Source organism: Pteropus medius, unplaced genomic scaffold (genome assembly GCF_902729225.1).
Source record: "Pteropus medius unplaced genomic scaffold, Ma_sr-lr_union100, whole genome shotgun sequence".
Taxonomy (NCBI): domain Eukaryota; kingdom Metazoa; phylum Chordata; class Mammalia; order Chiroptera; family Pteropodidae; genus Pteropus; species Pteropus medius.
This window is the reverse complement of record NW_024347788.1, coordinates 2,974,922-2,987,811: the sequence shown is the minus strand read 5'-3', so window position 1 is coordinate 2,987,811 and position 12,890 is coordinate 2,974,922.

The following is a 12,890-nucleotide window of genomic DNA, read 5'->3' as shown; positions in this document are numbered from 1 at the left end:
AAAAAGTGAAGATAAGCTAATAATAATATTCAGATGTGTTATATGTCGTCAGATAATACACAATGAGGCTTGATTAAATTCTATAAGTTTTAAACTAACATTTTATTAATTATTAATAAAAAAATAATGTGATCTACAAAATTAAAATGAATTCAGATGATAATCTTGATAATTCTAGCATATGTGTTTAAACAATGTCTTTCTCATTTAAAACAAGAGAGTCAGTCTCAATTTCTAGTAATATGTTTTTCCCTTTACAGAATAGTGCAGGATAGCAAGATTGGTTAGCTCAGATGTTTTTAACAGAAACTGTTAAGTACGAATATGGTTTGATTTTTAATGAGCAAATAGTTTATTATTTTTTTTTAATAGAAAACCAATTCTATGCAATGACTGGAGGGTAATCACTAACCTTGGCCAGGTTCATTGATATGTCAGCCATTTTTTTTATTCACAACTAAAAGAGTGTATTAGCATAACCCATTGTCACACCTGGGAACATATACCAACTGCATATTCTACAGGAATATTACCTTCTTACTGAAGGCGGGGTCCCAATTATTTGAATGTAATTACTAGATTTTGGCCAAAGTGCTTCTTTCCTTTTCTCTATATATTAATGTTGCTTTGGTTGGTCTGACTCAAGGCAGCTGAGTTTGCAGTAAGGGTATTTCGTAAAGTTATATTCCAGGAGCAACACTGTGTTATTGAACATTCTCCAAATAAAAATGGTTGGATTTTTTTCATAGCATTGACTAATTAGGATTTGGTATAAGTGCATACTTTGGTCAGTTGGTGACACAAACTTGTTCAAAAGTTATTCCTACACCATTCAATCACTATTATTATAACGGTAGCATAGAAGTCCATATGGAAACATAATTCTTAAATATCATGATTAAATCTAAATAGATTGTTCCTCTTAGCACATAGGAGTTATTAGAATAAGTATTGAGTAAACTCTTATTTTAAGTTTAGCATGTATTAAATAATAGTAATATTCATATTTTAGTTTATCCTGAAGAACATGGGGGGAAAAATATTCCTTAGAAAGAAGTCACAAATTTGTTTAAATTGCCGGGGAAATACACTTTACTAAACACATGTTTGAAACATCTGTTTAATGTCTCTGAATGTTTTTCACTTACAGTAAACTCGTCAATAAAGAGAATCATTCAAAGAAAATATAACAGAAATTCACATTTGAATATATTTGAAGTGAATTCAACATAGCAGGTGTAAAAAGCTTTCAAATAATGAAATATTTGTACTTGTATTAGAAGCACAAAAAAACTGGTAGAACAAACAACTGATATAGAGGGACAAGTTTCACATGAAAGACTTTACTTTTATAGTTGGAATGTGTTCTCAACGCATGCACGTTATTACTAACTGTCCCAGCAATGTCCTGTCAGAACCCTGCATTTTGAAAGTCTTGCTACGGAAACCGTCTCTTTCTCTACTTAAAAATGCTATCAATCCACACTTCTAAATTTGCTTTAATAAGGCAGCTTCATTTCAGTTTTTTGCCCAATCTTTCACATTTTAGTTGTATTTCAACTCTCTTTAAAATATTAATAAATATTATAATAAACATAAATAATATTTAAACATCAACTATGACCTATACATCATTAAGCTGGGTCCATGAATTTGCATCTAATCTTCACAGCAATGAAGTCGGTATTTTATTATATACACTTCACAAACAAGGAAATAGAGACCCTGAGTGAGTGAGTAATTTTTCAAAGTTAGAAGTAAGGGGTAGGGCCAAATCTTGGTCTATCCAAGTCCAGAGATCATGCTCTTTCCATTAAGCCACATGATTTCATTCACTTTTGGGGGACTCTATCTTGCTTTCATGGATCAAGTACTATGAATGAGATGTGATCAATTGCTCTATAGGACTGCCTTCTTCCTTCATCTCTGTCACTTTGCCTCTTCATGAGGTTTGTCAGTCATCTAGTGGTCAGGCAGAAGACGGTAATCAAAATCTGAGAGGAACAGGAAGCATAGATAAATCCATCTCTAGTAAATTTTTTACATGAAAATTTCCCATTTTATGAGACCAAGTTGAATCTATAAACTCCAACTGCATTTCCAAACATTTTGACTTAATTGATGAAATGATTACTAAAAATGTTTATGAAAAATCTTCATTTTATAGTGATGATAAATGAGCTGCTTAAAGTCTATCACAATACTTTATCATTAATGAGGTTTTAGATTCCTTATTAAATTTATGTCCTTTGTTGTGAATTTTTTAAAATTGTGTAAGCTCAGAGGATGTACAGAATAAACTAGTTTTATACATGAAGAGATTTTCTGAAAAAAATTTCAATATAATTATATGTACAGTAAATCACAGTCCCTAACTTAAATGTTTCAAGAAAAGCAAAATTGAAGAACTAAGCAAATGCCCCGAATCCCCTTTTTTTGGACACAATGATTGTTAAGGAGTGGGCAAGTAATATAAGCTGTATTATAGATTAATTTCTTGAGAAATCCAAGGAAACAAAAAATATTTCTCTGGTTCCATTGGTATTTTCTGCATATGTGATGTCTTGAACTACTGCTGCCATTTTACTATCATGAGAGACTATCATAGATATGAGCACCAAAAAGAAACAAAATCTGATCAAATATGTCTAAACTCTCCTAGATCTAAAACTTTTACAATAGCCATGACCCACTCTACCCCAAAATGTTCACTTTGTTGGTTACTTAAAAAAAAATATTTTGCCAAATAATTTTTTTAAAGACTTTTTTTTTTTAACAGCAGTTTCACATTCACAGAAAATTAAGAAGGTACAGAGATATCCCATATACCTCCTGCCCCAACACATACATAGCCTTCCTCATTTTCAGCATTTACCACCAAAGCAGTGCATTTGTTAAAACTGAAGAGCCGTATTGACACAACATTATCACCCAAAGTCCACTGTTCACCTTAGGGCTCACTCTTAGTATCACAGAGAGTACTTTTATTGCCCTAAAAGGTTTTTGTGCTCCACCTATTCAATTATATCCTCTCTCTCTTCCCTGGAAACTGCTGATATTTTTACTGATTGGCTTCTTTCACTTAGTAGTGTATATTTAAGGTTTTTCCATGTCTTTTCATGCTTGATAGTTCATTGCTTTTTAGTGTTGAATAATCTGTTTTCTGGTTGTACTACAGTTTATTAATTGTTTCATCAGCTGAAGGACATCTTAGATATTTCCAAATTTTGGTAGTTATGAATAAAGCTGCTGTAAACATCTCTGCACAGATTTTATTTTATTTTATTTTTTTAATTTTTTGGTTGCTTTACTTCGTCCTTTTCATGCACCAGAGGTAATCTATATTAGTATGTTGGCATCACCTTCCGTGTTTTCCTCCATGCCAATGTAAAGTTATAATTCTATAAAACATATAACACACACAAACACACAATTTGTAGTCTCTTTATTGTTGTTTTGCAAAAATAGTGAGATCACATTTTAAACACTTTTTTGCATCCGAAAATTATCTGCTGGAAATCTATGTGAATTAACTGGTAGAATTATGTCATTCCTCTAAAAGCTAGATAATGTTCTTTAATATGGATATACTAATATGGGTATTTATTTAGGGTTTTTGTTTTTTATCTCATGTTTTTATTCTATATATGAGAAATATTCTGCTAATAAATCTTTATACATATTTTAATTTGCATTAGTGCTTTTAAATATATGAAATAAATTTTCTAGGAGTATAATTACTGGATGAAAAGATAAATTTTTAAAATTACATTAAATTTTATTATATTTTCTATAATGCTGAAATAATTCACATTTTCTCTAACAAGAACTAAGCATACCCTATTTCCTACAACCCCACAAGAAATAGATATATTATTAATTTTTACCAGTTCAAAACATACAAATTGCTATCTCTTTGTTACATTAATTTACTAACTACTGAGGTTAAGCATCTTCTTCTGCAATGTTTGGACAACTGGATTTACTCCTTATGTAAGTGGCCTATGCCCATCCTTTGTCTGTTTTTCATCAGATTACATGTTATTTTACAATTTATTTCTAAGAGGTCTTGAAATTTGTTATTATTACTGTAAATACCTTTTTACCAATTCCTAAATTTTATAGACTTTGTTTATGATACATTCTGAAATAGTTTTTCAAAAAAAATTTATATAGCAAATGTTATGCTATCTTTAGTTACCTGACTTACAGATTGCTTCTAGATTTTAAATATAGCCTCCTTGATTTTCTTGGTACATTTTATCAATAACCTGTTTTTAACATTTAAGTCTAAAACTATTTAGATTTTGCTTTCAGTATGTGGTTTCTAACATAGAAATCTCTCTAACATATTCTTCTAAATGAAGAGACAATCATGTCAACAACATTTATTAGTACTACTTTCTTCCCTGTTGAGTTGAATCACTGCAAGACATTAAATATTCATATATACTGGAGATGATTTCATGATTCCCAATTCAGTTCTACTGATCGATTTGTTTGTTCCCATGTCAATAGTGATATGTAATATTTATTCCAAGTCAATATTGATATATGTGTTTCTTTCCAAGACAATATTAATTTAATTATAAAAATTCTATTATGATGTTAGATATGTTAGAGCTATTATTAGAATTTTATCAGCCCTTCTGACTTCTATCTATGAAACAAACTAAAACACTCTGTTGGAAATATAATTGGATTTGCATTAAATTTATATATTAATTTTGGAAGAGTGGTTATTTTTATTATTTGAAGTCTTTTGCATAAAATAATCGTCCCTTTTTAAATTTAGATCTTGCTTTATGTTCTACAAAAAGTATAGTATTTTGTATTCTGCCTTTTATTAAAATTTAATTTTACATTAAGCATTAATAATTTTAGAGATATCAAAGAAATGTATTACATATTCATAAATTAAAATATTTGTAGTTTCGCAAATTACAAATGCAATATTTTCCCTCATTTTTTACTTACCCCTAAAATAAAAAAATAAAATTATTGATTTTTATGTATTTACCTTGAAACTAACAACATTGTCAATCTTTATTATTTCCAGAAAAGTTTACCTAGTGACCATAATTCTAGAATCATATAATTAAAAAAATGTTATAGAATTATGTTATTTTTCATGTTCTTTATCAGTTTTTTATCTTCTTATTTATTTCACTTTTTATCTTATTATATCTTTATCTTATATTTCAACTATGACAATACTGAATAATAATGAAAGTGGCTATCGTTCTGGTTCTTGGGATAAATTAAAATAATTTTTGTGTTTACAATAATATTTCCTCATATTTTTGGTAAACTGTCATGATTATATTTTAAAAGTTAATCCTATTTATCAAGAGAGGCTAAATTTTATGCAATCCCCTTGTTCGCTAAACTTAAATTTGATTTTTTTTCTTTTTGAAATAAAGTTTTTCAGCTGATACTGTTCATGTTACCTTCAATCCTCATAATGGCAAAATTTATAAACACATTTAAAGATAGTAATATTTGATTTCCACATCTTACACATCTTATATGAATTTAATGTTTCTATAGTTTTAATTAATAACTTCAAACAGAATTAACTGGAAATCTCATTCATTCAGTTTTATCAGTAAGCATAGATGTTATAGCTTATTAAGAGATTTTCTCTTTTAAAACTCTAAGTAATGCAGTAGTGATTTACATTTTATTAAATTTCATATTTGAAAACAATTACCTATTGTCATAGGTTAAAAAGCTGCAAGTGTCCTATTAATATTGCTGAATTTAATTTATTTGAAGACTTGTGACTTGAAGGTCTTTACTGATAAGAAATTCAAGAGGATGCATTAAAAGACTGAAATTTACAGTGAATGAATTATAATGTGTACCTTGCATAAATGCCATTTTTTATAAAAGCAAGAAATAAAACCTAGCTCACTGAACATGCAATACATTTCTTTGATATCTCTAAAATTATTAATGCTTAATGTAAATAACTACCAATTTTAATCAAGAATTATTAGTTTTATCTTCTAGATACACATACTTTCATCAACAATGTATAACATGATATAAAGAAATAATTGTATGAAATAAGCTACGAAGATCAAAATCCTTATTTTAAGGTCTAAAATGATATTTTTACAACCCAATGTTTTACTGTTACTATTGGTCTGAATAAATAGCTAGCATTCAGCTTTGTAGCGTGTGTGTGTCTATGTGTATGTATTTATTTTCTCCAAGTTTGTATAGTAGGATACAAGTTAAGTTTCTTTAATAAACTGAAAATGTCAATGAATTTTCTAATGTAACTGATATTCTCCAGGAAATAATTTATGTTAATAAGACTGATAATTTACCATGCATTTAAAGATCCTATACATATAATTCTACACTTATTCATTCAGACTTAATGAAGTAGGAACAGGCCCTTGACCAGAGAGATAGGAAAAGCACTTAAATAGTAGTAACATGATTGGATAATCTTACTCATAAATTAAGAGCAATAAATGCTAGAAGAGTAATGTGTTTGATTGATACAATAAACCCGATGGACATGCGCTCCAGCTTTAATAAGAAAATATGTGTTAATATTTTATTCAACTTTCTTCTTGGGTTTATTATACTTAATTATCTAAAGTCTCATTCATCTAGAAGTATGGATAAAATACTGATTCTCAAATGAGAAAAAATATAGGCAATTTCTTACACTCACGTTAATGTCAAAATCTTTAGGCAGCTATTTGCAAGAACCTAACTCTAACCTACGTAATACAGAATCATAGAGAATATAATATAAAAGTTTGTGCTTGTAACACAGTGTATTTTATTCTGAATTTGTTACTTAAGTTTTCATCATGATTTGTTTCATCAAAGAACAAATTGTGTCCATCATTAGTGTGGTAATTGCTACAGACCAAGAAAGCCCAATGCAGAAATGCTAAGTACTACATAATTAACCAACCATGAAATAATTTGGCATGCATCACACAAGTCTACTTTGCTCACAAATGATAATGCCAATATTCTGCATTGAAATAAAAAACTGTTGATCACATTTCCAACTCAAAGAAATTGCATTTTCTAAGTCCTCGTAAAGAGCGTCAGTCCAGAGTTGAGGAAAAAAGAAGATTGACAATTTCTGGGACATGGAGCTTCCATATAATAATAATATATAATAAATACTTAGGTAAATTTTTGAAATGCCAATAAAAATAATTAAGTTTATGCGTGTATATGTGTATATACTCAGAAACTTTCTAGAGACAAGATTATAAAAACTTAAGAAAAATACATAGTTTAGACAAATAAACTACGATTACAGTAAATTGTCTAAATTTGACCCTTCTCCCTTTAAGAAGTTAAGCTGATAATATTATCATTTCGTGTTAAATAGCTTTTTAATATTATATTATTGTATGATGACCACACATCACCAATTATCTTAGACCATTAGTTTTATGTAATTTTATTATTTTCAATAAAGTTAATTCATTATATGTATTACATAATAAAGTACTAATTTTGATCTCTGAGGCTTTTCTTTTAAATATTTTATAAAAATTAACTGTTTTTGGATTTTTGTTTCTAAAAAAAAGTCACTAATTATGGGAGATGATCATTATGACTTAATGAATAAGAGATGGCCTTAGATGCTTCCCATTCAGACACACACACAAAATCCTCAATGCAACTTTCATTAATTTAACTGTTTTCTGTGAAAAAATTCATTCGAGGGTTATTTCTACTTCAAATATAACTAAAAATATCTACTTAAGTATGGTGAACTTCTCAGAATGCCTCTACCTCCATGCTTTCCTTGCAAATTGCAATTTGTCATTATCATATTTACCTTGCAATTTTATAAAACTTTAATGTACTTTTATAATGGAACTTAAAATTTACATGGTTTAACAATCTCATTTTAATTTACTATGTTCACATATGTGTTTTAAAATAGAGAATCGGCTTGAAAATAATTCATGGACACTTAACAAATAAATAAAAATAATAAAGAAAATGAAGGTTCCCAAAATCCTTATTAACATTTTAAAAGTATCGTTCAAAAGATTTTTTTTGTGCATGCACTCACATGTACCACATGCACAGACACATACATGCACAAACACATACATGCCAATTCCATATGTTTTGTGTTTTTCGATAAGCGTTTTCACTAACTATAACATATTGTGTTATGTAAATAAAAATACAAGTCTTATATTTTCTGTAGGCATGTAATATCCTATTGATTCTACAATATTTTAGCCACTTTTTATTATAATAAATAAGGCGGCAATAATAGACTTACAAGTATATCTTGGCATGCTTTTCCATTACCTTTAGGCAAAAGTCTTAAAGTAAAATTGTTATTTAAATTTACAAGTAAGAAAACTGAATTCTAAAAAGGCAAAACTTTCCACAATCCAACGTTCCTACCTTTCTCAGAAAATATATCTTATTCTATTGCACGCTTTCCTTGTGACTGTATATCAGATTTCTTATGGCTGCTGCTCCTTCCTATTTTCATTGAATATATATATGCCTTTCCTCCTCATTAGACTGAAAAATCCTCAAGTCAAAGACTCTTATTTTCCTTGAATCCCCAGCACAGAGTGCATTGTCATGCTTAGTAGATTGTCAACAATGATCTGATAGAGGGAAGAATGGTTCAGATTAGAAATAAAATTATCACCTCCTTTCAATCTTAGTTTGATAGAACAACTCTGTTAGAGTGTTTTTGATTTGTAGAATATTTTTTCAATTCTTTCTTAAAATTTCTATCTCTCTGTATACCTTATCTATTTGTTCTTTCATGTTGTTTACTTTTTCCAAGAAATCTTTTGCGTATTAACTATGTTTTTTTAAACAACTCATCTGATAATCCCAGCATTTCGGCACTATATGATTCTGGTTCTGATGTTTGTTCAGTCTCTTCAAACTATGTTTGTTTGCTTTTTTGCCTTTAATATGTTGTGTACATTTTTTTTTTTTTGAAAGGTAGACATACTGCAGCCAAAGAACTTCAGTAAATGAGCCTTTTGTAACGTGGCGGTGAGCCGTCGGGGGAGAGGAAATGTTCTAGCCTTACGATTGTTTCGGTTTTTAGGAGAGCCTGGTCCTCCAGTCTGTGAACTTCGTCCCCCGCCGGGTCTGGTGGCGAGGACGGCTTGCGAGCACTGGAGTTAGATGTTCCTCTTCTCCCCCATGGAGGGCGAGGGGGACTGCGGGTGTCTTTCCTTGCTCCCCAGGTAGCTTTGGCTGTGATAAAACTCCAGCTGATAAAGTAGCTTCTCCCAAACGCAGGCTCAATTAAGAATAGCAGATCCTTGTGATGTATTTTAAAATGGTTCCTTGTCTTCTTTTTCAGCCAAATGAAGGGGATTTTCTCTGACATTTGCTGTGAGAACCTGGCAGAGCTGCACCAAAGCGCACAGGCTCTCATACAATGGAGTCTACTCGCATTTCTAAATTCTCGGTGTGGTTCACACCGAACCTTCGACACTTTGTCAGCTGGAAGCTAGGAGTTCCTCCCTCGCACTGGTGCTTGTGGGGTGGCGGGTTCTACTCCCGGGTTTCTGCTTTGGTAACGTGATTCTCTGCATTTTCCTTCTGTATCTCCAATTTAGGGGCAGCAATTAGCCTTGTGCCCTCAATTCTCTGACAGATCTAAGAAGAGCTGTTGCTATTTCAGTTTGTTCAGCTTTTTGCTTGTTAGGACACAATGGCAGCTTCTAAGCTCCTTACACGCTAGACTGGAAAGAAAACAGAGTATAAGTTTTGAATGAAAGAATAATGAGCACCGTAGAAGCTCTGTGGGATGGAAGGGTAAGCAAACCACAAACCCCGAGGACAACCTTGGACTGCTATGCAGATTTGAAACAGTCCAGTCTTGCCGTGTACAATTATGTAACTAACAGTCGAAGGGGTAGAATCTTAGATTGTATTCAGGAAAATTGGGGAGGAAAGGCTAAGAAACATCCTACATATATGAATTAATCGTGTTAAGAGGTCATTATGGGAGGCCTCCAGACAGCAATATTTCTATTCAATTCTGAAACATCCGCGGGGATTTTTACCATATTGATCGTCTTTTTTTGCAGCTTTTATACAGAGCTGTTCAGTAGGTTGAGTCTGCATCATCATGGCATTTCTCATATGCCAAAGGGTTTATATTGTCAGAGTCCATATTGATCCACTTTATCTAGTTTGCCTATATAGAGCATTTCGCATCTTTGTTGATAACGCTAACTGAGTTGCTGCAGGACTGAAGGATTGTTCACAATATATTGCAATGAAAGTTGTCAAGTGTCTTTAGACTGCAGCGAAATTGACAAGGAGGAGAGCTTATGATTCTGAAGGCACTGACAATAGCCTCTTAAGATGATTATCTCATATAGACAGAGTATTTTTAGTTTGAATCCAGTCCACAAATTTCTCAACTGTTTCAGTCACACTGTATGGTGTGACATTTCAGAATTCATTCTCTTTAATAAAAGCATGATGTTGTACCTTTTTGTTGCTATGGTTAATAAAATTTTAAATTTCCCTTTGGGCAGTATTCTTCTGTTTTACTGAGTAGGTTAAATCTTTTTTTTCCCACTAGGCTTCAAAATTCTATGTTTGTCAGCTTTGTTCCATAGCTATTATCAAAGAGAAAATTTTGTTTTGATTTTAACAATTCAAATTGTTTTACTTATTTATCAATATGTTAATTGTGGATGTTTGTTTATTTATTTATTTAGATTGCAATCTATAATAGTAACCCTAGAAATAGGTCATACTATTTTATCATTTACAGCTAGCTATGGGTATATACCAAATTAACATATGATTACATTTTATCTGAACTTTATGCATATATGATGTTAAATAAATATACACAATTTGTTCTTGTCTAGAGAAGAGGGACTTTTAACTCTTTTAGCTACTTATTTTGGGATGTCCAACCATGCTGCAAAATAATATGCTTAGAATTATTTTAATAAACATTTTTTTTTCAATTTTAGACATAATCTCTGAACTCTTATTTCAAGAAAATAAACATTTTTCTTTTACTTCTTTTAACTAAATAGTTCTACTACTGGCACACATTTCTCATTTTTTCTTATCATCAAAATGTAATTTATTCATTTTGATTCAACTAAAATTTAGAATTTATGGCAATCCAAACACCACTTATATATTGTATAACAAAATTATATATTTTTTTCAAGCCTTGTTTTCTCTGAAGGTGACAGTCTGTTTGCTTGCTTAGTTTTCTGTGTACTTAACATTAATTCAACCCTAAATTCTCTATCCCATAATATCATCTCTTCCATTCTCTTCCTCGGATTCTGATATTCTTATTATTTAGGTATTATCCCTCTGGATTTGTCCTAAAACTAACTTTTTATTCTTATTATTTGTTCATATGTCTCTATTTTTCTGTTTTCCAAGATATTTCCTCAACCTTCTCTTTCCTCATTTCCATCAGCTTTTCAATTTCCAATTTCATTTCTAGTTTTAGAGTTTTTTTTTTATCATCTAGTTCCATTTTTATAGCCTCCTATTATTATTGATGCAATAGCTTCTCATCTCTTGTAGGTGAGTAGCAATATTGCTATAGAATGAATGTTTTTGTCCCCCCCAAATTCATATGTCGAAATCCAATGCCCAGTGTGATGGTATGAGAAGTGTAGCTTTTGGGAAGTGGTTAGGTCATGAAGGCACAGCCCTCGTAAATGAGATTAGTAACCTTAGAAAAAGAAACCCCAGAGAACTTGTCCCCTTTCCTCCACCAAGTGCGGTTACAACAGAATGATAGCTATTTCTGAGGATGTGGGCTCTTGTCAAACACTAATCTCTTAGTACCATGATCTTGGACTTCCCTTCCTCTAGAACTGTGGGAATTGAAAGTTTATGAACTATCAAATCTGTGATATTTTGTTGTGGCAGTTGGAATGAACTAAGACAAATATATATTTTTTAAGGTTTTCTTCAATGCATCATATCAGTTTCCTCTAAAATGTTTTTTTTCTAGATGATTGTTTTGTTCTCTTTCTTTCATTTCAGATGTTCTTCGCATACAATAGCCCATCCCAGTCACTGGACACCTGAAACCATGGATAGCACTAAACGTACATATACTATGTTTTTTCCTGTATATACATACCAATAATAAAGTTTAATTTATAAATTAAGCACTGTAAGAGATTGACAACAAGTTCTAATAAATTAGAACAATATACCGTAATAAAGTTATATGAATGCAGTCTTTATGAATATCTAATTGTGTTGTAGCTACCTTTACACTTAAAGGAAGCCCTTTATGATTTCTCTCTGGCATATTTGGATTGTCAACATCACTACTCCTGGGCTTTGGGAACATTATCAAGTAAAATAAGGGATACCTGAACACAAGCACTGTGATGCTGTGACAATCAATCTGATAATTGAGAAAGCTAAGTGACTAATGGGAGAATAGCACATTCAGCATGGAGATGCTTGAACAAAGGGACGGTTCATGTCCCAGGCAGTTCGGAGAGGGATGGCTTGAAATTTCATCATGCTTCTCAGAACACTTCACAATTTAAAACGTATTGTTTATTTCAAGAATATTTTATGTAATATTTTCTGACTGCACTTGACCCTAGGTAACTGAAACCATGGATGAGGAGGGATTATTGTATGTCTGGCAATCCTTTGCAGTCTGTTTGGATTTGAGTGGTCAGTAGGAAGCTGATTGTAAATTCCGTGTAGGTGTGCAGACTTATCAATTGTGGCCTGACTTTCACAGCAACGTGGTCAGCTTCTTTTGCTAGGAAACCTCTAGAGTTATAGGGTTTATCTTTTCTGATATACCAAGGGAACCTCTTCCAGACTCCTAACTGCAGGGTATGAGGCCGGATGCCAGCCCTCTAGACATGAGT